Genomic DNA, 13,462 nt, shown 5'->3' with positions numbered 1-13,462 from the left:
CACTGGCAAGCAAGAAGAAAACATGCAAAACCATTCGTCACCTGCATTAGAATGTTAATGATATGCAACATTCACCTCAGCAGTGGGAAAGTTTATATAGAGTCGATGGGTCGCTATCTCAATGGCAGTGACACTCAATGTCGTCAAAGACCCTGAGCAGCAGTGTGGACCTATTGGCGCACTGTAAGGAATGTGAGTGCTCAGCACTTTTCAATGAAGCTGTGATGATAAGCAGAGCAAGGGGCCAGCTGGAAAAAGAAATCCTGGAGGCTGGCCAGATTAACGCACATGCAGACACATGCATCAGTGCTTCTGATGGACAAATAATGACTTGTGAAGAGTAGCTGGAGGTTCAGTGCACCTCTTCCTTTTTACTGTTTTTGGCCACGCCAGCCACATTGCCACTTGTGTTTGCAAGTAAGAAAAGATAGAAGATGCGTTTCTTTTTTTTTTTTTTGTCAAATTCGCTTTACCACTCCCCTACCCATCCATTCTCTAACATTTATTCTAATTTTATTTCCCACTGCCAGTATGTCTGTAATAATGGTCCTGGTGGACTTATTTTCCTCTAAACCTCAGTTGCAAGTGAGCATCCTTCCTGTCAACATCTCTAGCTGCCTTTCCATACCACTTTTTCAATTCACCATGCAGTCTGGTTGTCTGTGCATGCTTTTTTTTCTTAAACACACTTGAAAGGGTAACTGAATTAACCTATGAAGATGAGAGCAGGACAAGCCCTTAGGCACCATAAAGGCATACTGTGGGGTCAGATTGTCAAAACCATGCCATAAGTCAAGGAATCGGGACAGCTGCTGCCAAAATTTTCACATGAGGGCTCATTTTTTACCAACTTCAGGACAAATATCCTTGCCTTGACAAAGACAAATCCTTAAAAGGAAGCTTTACCTCGAAGGCTCCTATCTTAATACATTGGAAAAGAGAATTAGTTTTTTTCACCAAATTTGGTGAGGTTGAAAGTTAACAATCTAGTGAATTTTGGAAGCAGATTTCTGATTTAGGCCGTCAATCCTTTGATAAAAAAAACTTTATCAATGATTACAATACTCCCTAATGCAAAATTTGAGCACAGCTCTATATGTGTTTTCATTTTGTAATATACTGGCTGGTGCGGGCAATCTGTCTTGTGCAGCACATTGGAAATGGAGCGAAGTGTGGTACAACTGCCTCGCTAATTTGCAGATAGCAAGAGGCAGCATGTGGGTGACGCATGGGCATGTTTCACAGCAGCCGCCGCAGACAGGCCTTCCAGACGACGCACGCTACTCTGGCACCAGTAGCGTAGCCAGAAATTTCGTTTGGGGGGGGGGGGGGAGGGGGGGCTCGCGTTACAGCTTGGCCTACTACTTAAGAGGAAGCTTTAGCTCCGGTGCTCCTATATAAATACATGTAGAAGGTCAATTCGTTTTTCTCGGCAACCACTGCACCAAATTTGACGAGGTTTGTTGCATTTAAAAGAAAAACGTAAATTCTATTTAGTTCTGGTTTCGAATTTGTCCTTTAGGTTGTCAATTCTTTATTAAAAATTGGCAAAAATCGCAAATTTTCAGAAAACTAGACTATCACGTTTAAAACTCTTAACAATGAAAAATAATATCACAATTCTGTGAATCGCATCTAATAGTACATCCACAGAGGACAAAATTCATATGTTAAAAGGAATCTCAAAAAATTTTGCGTTATAGAAATACTGCTTTTGCAGGACCCTAGTACACCACGTAACCAATTCATGTAAGGTACAAATTGTCATACTAAATTTTTCCGTTTCAACTCTTATAAAAGATGCCATTTGAAGAACCGCGATATTTGTTCTTGATGCAGAGCAATTAGTTTGTAAACCTGGTACTTCTATTTTCTTCGCTCTGTCGAATTTTTCAAAATATTTTAAAGAAAATTCAGGCCCTTAATTGAAATTCCGCTGCAAACATATACTAGAATTTAACTTTCTCTCTTAAATGCAACAAATTTCATTATAAGCGATCTAGGGGTTATCTCAAAAAAGCCTTTCTGTGTTTCACATGTATTTGAATTGGCCGTGTCTTCTTAAACTTAAAGCTTCCTCTTAAACAATTTGTTGAGGGCTCAAATACATGGATAATAACTGCATTGCCATTGCCAAAGACGCTGCAAATGAATTCTTGAACGCTGCGCACTCTCAAAACAAGTTTTGTATGTATTTTTTCATCAAAAGATATACTGGTATGTGCCTAAAATTGTGCCCCAAATAACTGATATTAATGATTACATGTTTTTGTCTATGCATTAAGCAAAAGAAAATTATCACACATTCTCTAGAACTATATCAATACGAACCAGCAAAGCAGTGCATGCCACTGATATGAAAAATTTTCAGATCGAAAAATTCGGGTTACTAAATATCCACGAGCTTTTGGAAGTAAGCGCAGCAGGTGTAAACGCTACCGGGGATGCACATTGTGTTGCGCCATGAAAAACTAGCTCCTTAAAAATCGGCATGAAATGAACAAGTCTGGGACAAATATGTTAATGAAACTTTGTCATTCAAGAACCTTGTTTACATTTTTGTACATATGCAACGGCCAGTGAAAAATCACAATGGCGCTATCATTTATTCTATTGTATTACGCAGGAGCAGCTGTCACCGGTCGTGTATCGTGAGTAATTGCAACGAAATTATTGTCCCAACAGAGAGACGTATGTGAAGCCGTGCTGCAAAATATACGAGGGCGAGTCAAATGAAAGTGAGCCAATGCGAATATATGATGAACGGAGTACTTTATTTGAAAGTAGTCTCAATCAGCATTTAGACATTTATCCCATTGACTAACGAGTCGGGTGATTCCCACCTCATAAAACTCCTTGGGTTGCTGCTTCAAAAAATCTGCAACTGACTCTTTCCCGTCATCGTCCGATACGAATCTGTTTCCCTTGAGCTGTTTTTTCATGTCCCAAAATGTGGAAGTCGCAAGGCGACAGGTCTCAGCTGTATGGGGGATGTTGCAGTGTTTCCCACTTGAACGTTGCCAGATTTGTATTAACCACATCAGCGACGTGGGGACGGGCATTGTCATGGAACAATTAAAAATTAAATTATGGGATTTTACGTGCCAAAACAACTTTCTGATTATAAGGCATGCCGTAGTGGTGGACTCCAGAAATTTTGACCACCTGGGGTTCCTTAACGTGCACTTAAATCTAAGCACACAGGCGTTTTTGCCCCCATCGAAATGCGGCCGCCGTGGCCGAGATTCGATTCCGCGACCTTGTACTCGGCAGCCCAACATCATAGCCAGGTCGTGGATCAAGATGACCACATTTGCCAATTTCCACGTCATTTGTTTTTGATTGCGACATGCAGCCGATCCAGCGTTTCACAATATCGGAAACGATTGATAGTCTCTCGAGCTTTAGCAAACTCTATCAGTAATGGCCCCTGACGATCAAAAACAAAAAGTCAACAACACTTTTCCGGCGAAAATGACAGTCTTTGCTTTCTTTTGGGGTGGTGACTTCGAATGTTTACACTGTAAGCTTTCCCGTTGTGTTTCAGGCTCGTAGTAGTGGCACCGTAGTTCGTCCCCGATCACAATTGCAGACAAAAAGTTGTCACCCTCATGGTGATACCGGACCAGATGAGTCAAGGCAGCGCCAAACTTCTCCATCTTCTGGCGGTGGTTCAAAATATTAGGCATCCATTGCACATACAAGAGCCGATAACCGAGATGCTCATGAATTATGGTGTGAACCGAACCATGACTGCTGTTCATACGCTCTGCTAGTTCCTCAATGCTTATCCTCCGTTCTTGTCTCATCAGCTCATCAACCTTTGCAATCTTGTTGAGGGTGGTTGTATGATGGCTTTGGCCCAGTCTTGGATCGTCTTTGCAGCTTTCATGTCCTTCTTTCAACCGTTTGCTCCAACGCGTCACAGCGGCCAATGAAATGCAATGCTCAACATACACGGCAGTCATACGGCGACTAATTTCTTTTTGGGAAACACCTTCAGCTGTCAAAAACCTCACGGCACCACGCTGCTCAACGTCTGAAGCATCCATTATGTCACGTGACCATGTTCAACCCAGTGTATAAGAGCATTAAGGAACATTTACCCTCACACCTGCGTGTCACTTCTGTAAATGAAAAAGGCCTGTGTGTTATGCGCATGCCTCGCAGATAACTAACCGAACCATTATTGTGTAGGGTGGGTAGGCTCACTTTCATTTGATCATTTGACTCGCCCTCGTTCATTAGAAATGCGAATATACAAATGCTTGATAAAGGGCAAAAGTGGCACTGGAAAGAAAGTTCACTGCACGTACACACAAAACCTCGTAACAAGATATTTGAATATACGTATAAGTCTCCAATAAATCTACGTATCTAAGAAAAAGTCACTGTATATAATGCGTCAAACAAGGCAAATAAACATGTTACCCAATCACAGGTTCACAACATCCTAGATCCCACCCCCATTTCATCCACTCCCCTCGATGTATCGCGTGCGACGGAAGGCGGCGCACTTGCTCCCCGCTTTTCTCCTTTGCGCACACAAGACATAGCCACCATAGTCGGCTCAGCCATTCGTAACCCCCCCCCCCACTTTTTCACTCACACAAACAGCATGTGGCGCGTGGTCACGACGTTATCGCCCTTGGACTTCATACGAAGCATGAGGGCAACGCCAACAGCAGGAATGTGCCTGGAGTGTTCATATAATTGCTCTCGCAACTATATAATAATGGTATCCAGCAACCGAAACATGCCATGGTTGATTACTGCCCGCAAAGGTAGTAACAAGCTGTCACCATGCGACAATTCACTGCGTCGCAACAATGTATATTTTTTTCTTTTGTGGGACGGGGGCACTGAAATGAAAAAAAAAAAGGAGCACAAAGGAGAGTATGCTGGCCACAATCCAATGCCTACTTTGGCCCCTTAATGTAGGTACCGAATGAGTATCAAAGAAAACGTGAGAGCTTTGGTTCACCGAGAACCATACGCATATATTGCTTGGTATCCTATACTGGCGAGACAAGACTTTCCGGAGAGGTTGTGCTCAACGAACGCGGTGCAATCCGTCAAGTCTTCAAAGTGATGGCGGTGGGCAACCATTGTTTCTTCTCGTCTGCTAACCAGAAGGCGTCCAAAACTCTGCCAGGTGAAAATCTACTCGGCCAGAGAAAACCAAACGTGCACAGAAGTGCATAGCGCGGTGGTCGGGGCAACACGAGAAAAAGCATGCGCTCTGGCTGGTTCTGACAGCCCGCTGGTAGGGTAGTGAGAATAAAAAAAATTATGAGGCTCAATGTGTCCTCACGAATAAAAGTCAAAGTAGAAGAAATCAATAAGAATGTAGTTACCCAGGCTGGCTTTAGTGTCTTGACATGGATGCTTTGGCATAGGTGAAAAAAAAATGTTGATATTTTTTTATGCGACATGACGGCACAAATGAACCATCACAACGCCTCGTCTCATCGGATCTCACTGCATGTTTTGTCAACTTCTCTGATAGTGTGTTGATTTGGCTTGTCTCGTTGTATGTTCTGATCTAAGACTTTGAAAGGTCAATGCGCCTTGGGCGTGAAATGTTTATAACATTAAACCCACAAACTTCCGCAATTGAATCTCTGAAGCACAACTTCGGAAATGTCAATGCACGTTTCGCGTCAAAAGTTGATAAGAACGTTATGCCCATAAGGTTTTCAAATTGAAATCTATGCGCTCCGGGCTCCGCAGCGAGCCCGTTCGCCACCGAACCGCCCTTGAAACTTTGTGCTCTGATGGGGCTGCTTGCATGATGTCAATCCCGGTCACATAAATAACGGTCACATAACGGTCACATAAATCCAGCCAGAGTTCGCAATGTTCGCGGTGAGATGTCTTTTCGCACGTGAAAATGACGTTCTACACAAAATCCAGAATTATTTCCGGCGCGGGGGGTTGCTTTGGTAGACGGTGCATGGACATTACGAAAAAATTTCAGGGATGGGGGGGGCTGAAATAAGCCCCCCCCCCCCGGCTACGCCCCTGTCTGGCACCACCTTGCAGCCATCGTTGCTGCACTACGCTCTTCTTCTCCCACTTTTGTAATGTCCTTCTCAGCTTTCCACCTCCAAGTTCCACTGCACTCTCTTCTCCGCTTTCCTCCATGCACCTTTCACCCACCGCAGTGCTAAGCGTTCACTTTCATTCATCGCTGCGCTCATTCGCTGGGTGATGCCGAGGCACATTGCCAACACTTGCAGCAGGAACAGGCGCCTAAGAGCACCGATCGAAAATTGTGAAAAATAGAAAATTTGCCGGAAAAGAAATTGCCAAGTTTACAAATCTGTAACTCAACAATAAAAAATATATCACAATCCTGTCAATTGCATCGAATAGCACATCTAAACCAGAATAAATTGGTGTATTATACACTGCTCTGCTGCATATTATTCTTATGTCAGTATGGCTTTCGAAAAACCATTGCAAACATTGTAACAAGTTCACATAAACTGTAAATTTATACATCAAATTTGTCCGCTCTAACAGATGCAGTTTAAACGACGGCGATATCTGTTTTTGATGCACAGGGGCAAATTTGTAAGAGCTGGGCTTCCATTTTTTTAACTTATAATTTTTTTGAAGTCCTTGTAAAAAATTCAGGCACTAAATTAAAATTTCATTTCCAACAGTCAGTAGACTAACTTTCTAATATGCAGCAAATTTCATTAAAGTTGGTCCAGGGGTTATCTTAGAAAAGCATTTCTGCATTTTATATGTATTTGATTGGCGGCATAGCTTCCTCATAAGCTAAAACGCTCCAAACCAATTGGTGCAAAGCCACATTACAGCAGCTCCTGTTGTGGGAAAAGAATTAACTTTTAAATGCGTAAGCATTTTTATGCGTACCCAATGAGAAAACCGTCCCTCCGTCTGTCCGTCCTGTAAGAGGACATCTTTCGAAATAGCGCCCGCTGCAGCGAGCGGATTCGCCTTCGTGCAGCCTCTTGCTTCAACGCCACTGAAGCGGCTAGAACATCGTGCTCACAGAGCTCTCAGCACAAGCCTCACTCTGCCACTTTCACAGATTACGTTCAAGATACAGGCCCGTGTGTCTTTCTTCAATGCCAAGTAAGTGGTGAGAATACAGCACAGGAAGCCATCAGTAGTCAGCACTCTTTGTCAGCAGATCACTTTCAAGGTGCGGCCCGCACGGCGATACCATACGTCGCCCGAATACGTTTAGTCAATGGTTCAACGAGGATGAATAAGGTGCTAAAGAGTGATAACAGTTTATAATGACTGAAAAGTCACCAGCACACCTGGCACCGCCGCCCGCACCTGCTCGTGTCACCACAGCGCTGTCGTTTGCACTGGCTTGATCAAGTTTCGTAACATAGGTAATGACACAGGGCAGCGTGCAGATGAGCAAGTGGTACAATGCTTATGCACACTTAGACAACTCCCGGAGGAGTTCCTGTGTAAATTTCTTATATCTGTAAATTAAGCTTCTGGACATGAAAATATCATTTTGATTGAAATTTAATTTTATTTCCAACAACAACTTTGTAGACATATTGAATAAAGGCTTAGTAAAGGTGCCTGCAAAAGCTTTAAAAAGAGCAATACTACATGTGCATATGTGTACAGTCACCGACCGATTTTCCGGACTCCGAAAATTCGGACATGCCCGATTATTCAGTCAGCTTCGCAGCACCGCCATTCTCCCCATAGACCATAATGTACAACAACTGCCGAAAGTTCGGACACCTTGCAACCTCTCGTCTAATTTTTCGGACACTCCTTGAGCCAACTCGGTCGAGAGCACCATGCACCGACTCTGACCGGTGCATGGTTCGACTTGCTGAATGCCATTTTTGTTTTGAACGTAGCTTCCTTGGTGCCCCACGAAGTGGCACTACTGGAAATCCCCGCTCATCATCGTCGTTTCTGCCTGGTTCGATAGAGTGGCTCTGCAACAGTTACGATTTCAGCTTAGTAAGCCATGTCAAGACAATCCAGCAGCTGATTTGTTTCTTTGCGCACGACACTGCGAGCAGGCCACGTTTTTTCGTTAGTGTGACTGGTGTCGGCACGGTGGTGTTTGCTTTGTGTGCTGTGACAAGGTTTCGGTGATCCAACGCGGCATACGGAAACATTGCGTCAAGTCTCTAATGACGCCGACAGTGCCCACGCAGACTGCGCTGGGGAATGCCAGCAAGCGGGCGCCAGGAGGCTAGGATCTGTCGCCTTCTGATGTGCACGCTACTGACGCCGAAAATGTTCTGCCGAGACCTGTGCAGTGGTTCCGGACACCATCTCATTTGACAGTTTCACAGCTGCTCACGCTGCTGTACTGACATAGGCAGAACTCAATGATTCGATGAACTCGATGATTCGTCAGGTTTCTGCTGCACCACCGGACGATGACTCTTGAGTCGGAAGATGACGCACCATGTGCTATGCTGCCGTCGCATGCGGAGCGTGTACAAGCAGTGACTGTCCTTTCAGCCGCCTATAGTGACCGTACGACCCTCTCCGTGATTCAGGCATATCTGATTGTGCGAAAACGGAACAGCGTGCAATGGCGCATTCACGATTTCTTCAAGCCTACTGCCGAGCCTGAATAAGTGCGTGGAAATAAAGGATTTCATTTTTTTTTTCTTAATCTGCTTTTTCCGACACCTGTTTATTCGGACATTTCTGCAGTCCCCGTGAGGTCCGAATAAACGGTCAGCGACTGTAGCATCAAAGATCATCTCATAATGCCATCCTACTCAAGTTCCTGAGAAGGGGGCTTAAAATGCTGTTAGTACCATGCATTGCAGGCTGGCTTTTCTTTCTGTCATTCCTAGCAGGCTGGAAAGTATGGCGCAATTATTATGTAGCACCCATCATAATGCTTAGCTTTTACATCACGGCAACAGATGACACTGTGGTACATGACCAGAATTGCCCTGGTTTTGTTGCAACCCACAATAAACACTGTTGAATTAAGCACACAATTACTATCACTCAGTGCAGTAGTTGGTACACCATGCTGCGAGCTGCTTCCTGGATTTTATGTAACGATGAGCAAGAAACTATGTGTCAGAGTGGGCAGAATATATACATTTAATATGCTATCAAATGATGACAACCAGCTAGAAGAAGTCAGGCTTCAACTGTCGGATCAGCAGATTGATGCCTTCCTTTTTTTACTTGTGCATTTAGCTTCGTCTGGGCCTCCTCTGTTAGCCGGACTATTTCTGTTGACTCGCCTCCTAGTTAACTTGATGTAGAAATGCATTGATCATCTAAAAAAAATGCAATCAACCCTGAGAGATGCTGCCCCCACAGCAAGTGCTCCAGAATATTACTCTAATTACAGTGGTTTTCAGCCATGGATTTGTCAGGGACCCCTTGTGGACCGGTGGAAATGATGGGGGACCCCTTGCAATGAGAGGAGGGAGGCTATAAATTAACACAACACGTGGCATGAAACAGGTGCCTTTAGTGCCACGTTGATTCAATCTAGACAGCTTATCAATATGTGGTGCGGTCATGATGCTTAAGCAGAGTTGCATATCTGCAGGCACGTTCAACAAGAGGGCAGGACGTACTCAAAACGTGCCATTACAACCATGTTCCATCAAGCCAGCAACCAACTAGCCCATCTGTCTCTTAATTGCATGCATATGTCATAGGAAACTGCAACAAAGCTTTACAGCCATCTCATGGAGAAGAGGAAATATTTTTGCAGACCCCAACCAGTATGCCCCAAGGCTTGCAGTGGCCACGATTGCATGGGTTTTGCGGTCCCCCAAGAAGGGCTTCACAGACCCCGATTTGAGAAGCACTGCTCTAATAAATCCCCGGCTAGATCAACAATGCGGCTCACCTCTGCACACCACAAAGCATTAGTGGCAAGAGCTAGCAATGCAGAACTTATGCATGTTGTTAGATATGGGGCCATTTCCTGAGGCTACTTCGAGTTCCCCGGGCCACATCGAATCGCACCACTGCTAAGTAGGGAATGCAGGAGCACGGATGACACATTCCTGAGGCACGACACGTGCAAACAAGTTGGCGGGCCCCGCAACCGGTGGAGCTATTGACTGCTTGACTCTTCCAGAAAGCGAGGGGATAGCCCGGCACTGTTCCAGGTAACGTGAGTTTCGAAGCCAGACGGCTGTGATGTACCGGGAAGGTCTGGCAGCGTCGCCCCGGCCGCCTTTGAAGAGGGCATTTGCAAGCCAGCGAGGCCATACCGCCGGAAGTAGGGGGCCCTCGGACAATTGGGGCCCAAGCGTCGCCCCCGTCCGCCTTTGAAGAGCGCATTGCAAGTCAGCAAGGCAAGACCGCAGAGAGCCGCCAGGTGTGACACCACCGCACGGGCGCCTACCATTGGCCGAAAATGACGTCACCTGAATGGGCTCTCCCATTGGCCAAACATGACGCGTCTTCCAGACATCGAAGGGCTTAAAAGGGAGACCGGGAGCAGCAGAAGAGCATTCCAGAGATTCCTGGAGCATTCCTTGATTCACCTCTCTCAAACTTCTTGCCGCGGGCCGCAGCGTCCGAGTTGCTGCCAGCCCATAATGACTGTACGACTGTTCATTGACGTCTCACTGTAAATAATGTAAAATAAACCTCCCAAGTTTTTTTTTTATCGCAAAGTCCGTCCTCAACTCCTACAACTGGTGACAGCGGTAGGATCGCCTCCAACTCCTACAATGTGCACTGTCAGCTGCTGCACTGCTTGAACACTGAGACAGCTTTATTTAACCCATTCGCGTCAAAAGACGGCGATTCGCTGTCCGGTGGAGAAAGGGCCGAAGTGGCAAAAGACGGCGAAACCCCGTCTGACTCAAAACCGCTAGTTATCGCAATAAATAAGAGATGGCACCACATGAAAGTGTTTCCTGGTTTTTGTTTACTACTTTTTACTCCAGGTGGAGATAGTTGCCTGCAAGATTCTCAAATATTTGCAAGGAGAAAAGTATTTTCCAAGCCCGTGTTTCTGAGTCGAACATGGCGACGCGGCGACGCAAGCCTCTCACGCAGGCAGAGATTGAATCGGTTCTATTTGCGAGTGATGATGACGACAGCGACAACACTGTAGTTGTAGATGACCTGCAAAGCAGTGATTCTGAAAGTGACTCGTCCGACGAGGATGTAGGCTCTGACGCTGAGTCAAACTCATCAGATGTGGATTGCGCACCGCCTGCAAAAGCACCAAAGTTAGAAGACTGGAAGTGGAATCCGACTGACAGCGACAAGAAAGTGGAAAAGCATTTGTTCAGTGGGAATTCAGGAATGAAGAGAACTGTTCAGTTAGCCTTCTCTGCAAATCCGACAGCTTTAACGTCGTTCAACTGCTTGATCGGTGAAGACTTCTGGCAGATGATCGCTGATGAAACGAACGCATTTGCTGTTCTGAAACAGGCGGGCGATCGGTCTTGGATTCCCACAACACCAGGTGAGATGAAGGTTTTCTTCGCTGTGTGTGTGCTTATGGGCCAAGTCAAGAAAAACAATTCAGTCATATTGGGCACACAGATCGGTAATTAGCACACCGTTCTTCCCATCCCTGCTGCCAAGGCAGCGTTATCAAGCCCTTTGTAAATACCTGCATTTCTCAGACAGTAGCGGCCAGGCACAAGGGGATAAGCTGTGGAAGCTGGCTCAGTGTTAGAGTATGTCTTGGAAGCTTTCTCCAGTTCCTATTATCCAGAAAAGTAGTTGGCAGTGGATGAGAGTCTCATGAAGTTTCGAGGCCGACTCTGCTTTGTGCAGTTCAACCCGTCGAAGAGAGCACGCTTCGGTATATAATTTTAGAAGATCTGCGAATCGACCAGTGGATACTGCCTCAAATTTGCGATATACACCGGAAAGAGCGACAAGTCGCCTGCGACGGCTGGAATGTTGTGCAGTGAGGCCGTTGATATTGAACTTGCAAGCGAGTACCTACCAAATGGCCATACCATTGTTGTGGACAATTGGTACAGTTCTCCGACCCTGTTTTTTCGTGTCAAAGATTCAGGATCCAATGCTGTTGGTGCAGCAAGATTGCACCGAAAAAACATGCCGAAAGATTTCAAGAAATTGAACTTCCAACGGCGTGAGTGCTCCACTGTTTTCCCATGGCATCATGGCTGCAAAATGGCAGGACAAAAAACTAGTGACAATGCTCTCCACTGTCCACGCTGCTGCAGACTTCACTGACTCGTGCGAAAAAACAAAAGATGGTCAACCGATCCGAGAACCTCGTGTTGTGCTTGGCTATATTGTAGGCATGGGAGGCGTTGACCGTCATGATCAGCAGCTGGCTTCCTTCCCTATAATGCGCACATACACCAAAGAATACAGGAAAAATTTTTTTATGTTATGGATTTAGCTGTTTATAACCACTACATCTTGTCCCAAAAAGCAACCGGAAAAAAAATGTCCTACGCGGATTGGAAGGTGGACCTTGTCGAACAGATCATCAAAGAAACTGTTTTGCCAGGATATCAGCGCAGAGGGAAACCAGCTGTGGCTCCACCACCAATGCGGCTAGAAGCTTCTGGGTGGGCGCATTTTCCTCGCCAGATACTCCCCAATGCTGTGAAGGAAAATGCGTCTCAAAGGTGTGTGGTCTGCAAAGCACAGGGGAAGAGAAGTGAAAGCCGTTGGGAGTGTGAAAAATGTAACGTTGCACTTCCCATGCCAGAGTGTTTCAAGATTTATAATATGCGAAAGAATCTCTAATTCCGAAAATGTGCGCGTGCTTTGAGAGCAAAATAAAACCATTTTTTTTTTGCGCTATGACTTTTCTAGCGCAAGTTATCGCGGTTTGTTTGCAGCGACATTGGTTGGGCCGCGCGCTCAAAAAATGTCACGGATGGCAGCGCGCGGAACGCGGATGAAGCGGCCGGAGTGAATGGGTTAAAGGAACCCAGAAAAGGACAGCACAGAACGCGCTGTTCTATCGTCCATTCTGCACAGCCATTTCCTTCACAGTCCAGCACACAGTCGAACCCGGATATTTCGAATTATTAAATATACTGAACACACAGATTATCCCCTTGAAAATCCTGTGTAAATGTGTAGGAAAGTTGCGCCGTATATCAAACTCTTAATTTCGCAGGTCCTTATATATATCGAACCACTCGCCGCGCACTGGAAGGTGTGCATTCCACAAAGGCGCAGCCATCTTCCGCGCCCATCTGTGGCCGTTCGGCGCCCGACGTCGAGTGACGTTTTCAAACTGCATGTGCGGAGGAAACCGGCTTTGTGACGGCGGGTCTAGAGCAACGAAATGCACCTTCTGCGGTCGTTCGGCGCGCAACACCGCGTGATGTTTGCAAGCCACGTGCGTGAAAGAACAAGGAAACCGGCTTGGCGACAGCCGGTCTAGAGCAGCGCCGCACCCTGGAAGGTGCACTTTCCCCAAAGCTCCTCAAGTCTCCCACAGTCGTTTGGCACACAGCAGCCCATGATGTTTGCAAACCATGTGTGT

General features: G+C 45.8%; 1 protein-coding gene and 1 pseudogene across 2 annotated transcripts in view; one reads left to right on the top strand and one right to left on the bottom strand.

Moving 5' to 3' along the window:
• Atg16 (Autophagy-related 16) overlaps nt 1-13,462 on the bottom strand; it is a 378,915-nt gene that overhangs the window by 288,781 nt on the left and 76,672 nt on the right. The gene's annotated exons all lie outside the window — the stretch shown is intronic.
• LOC135905988 (piggyBac transposable element-derived protein 4-like) lies at nt 12,046-12,711 on the top strand (annotated as a pseudogene).

This window comes from Dermacentor albipictus, chromosome 1 (assembly GCF_038994185.2).
Source record: "Dermacentor albipictus isolate Rhodes 1998 colony chromosome 1, USDA_Dalb.pri_finalv2, whole genome shotgun sequence".
Classification (NCBI taxonomy): Eukaryota; Metazoa; Arthropoda; class Arachnida; order Ixodida; family Ixodidae; genus Dermacentor; species Dermacentor albipictus.
This window is presented reverse-complemented; position numbering and strand designations above follow the sequence as displayed.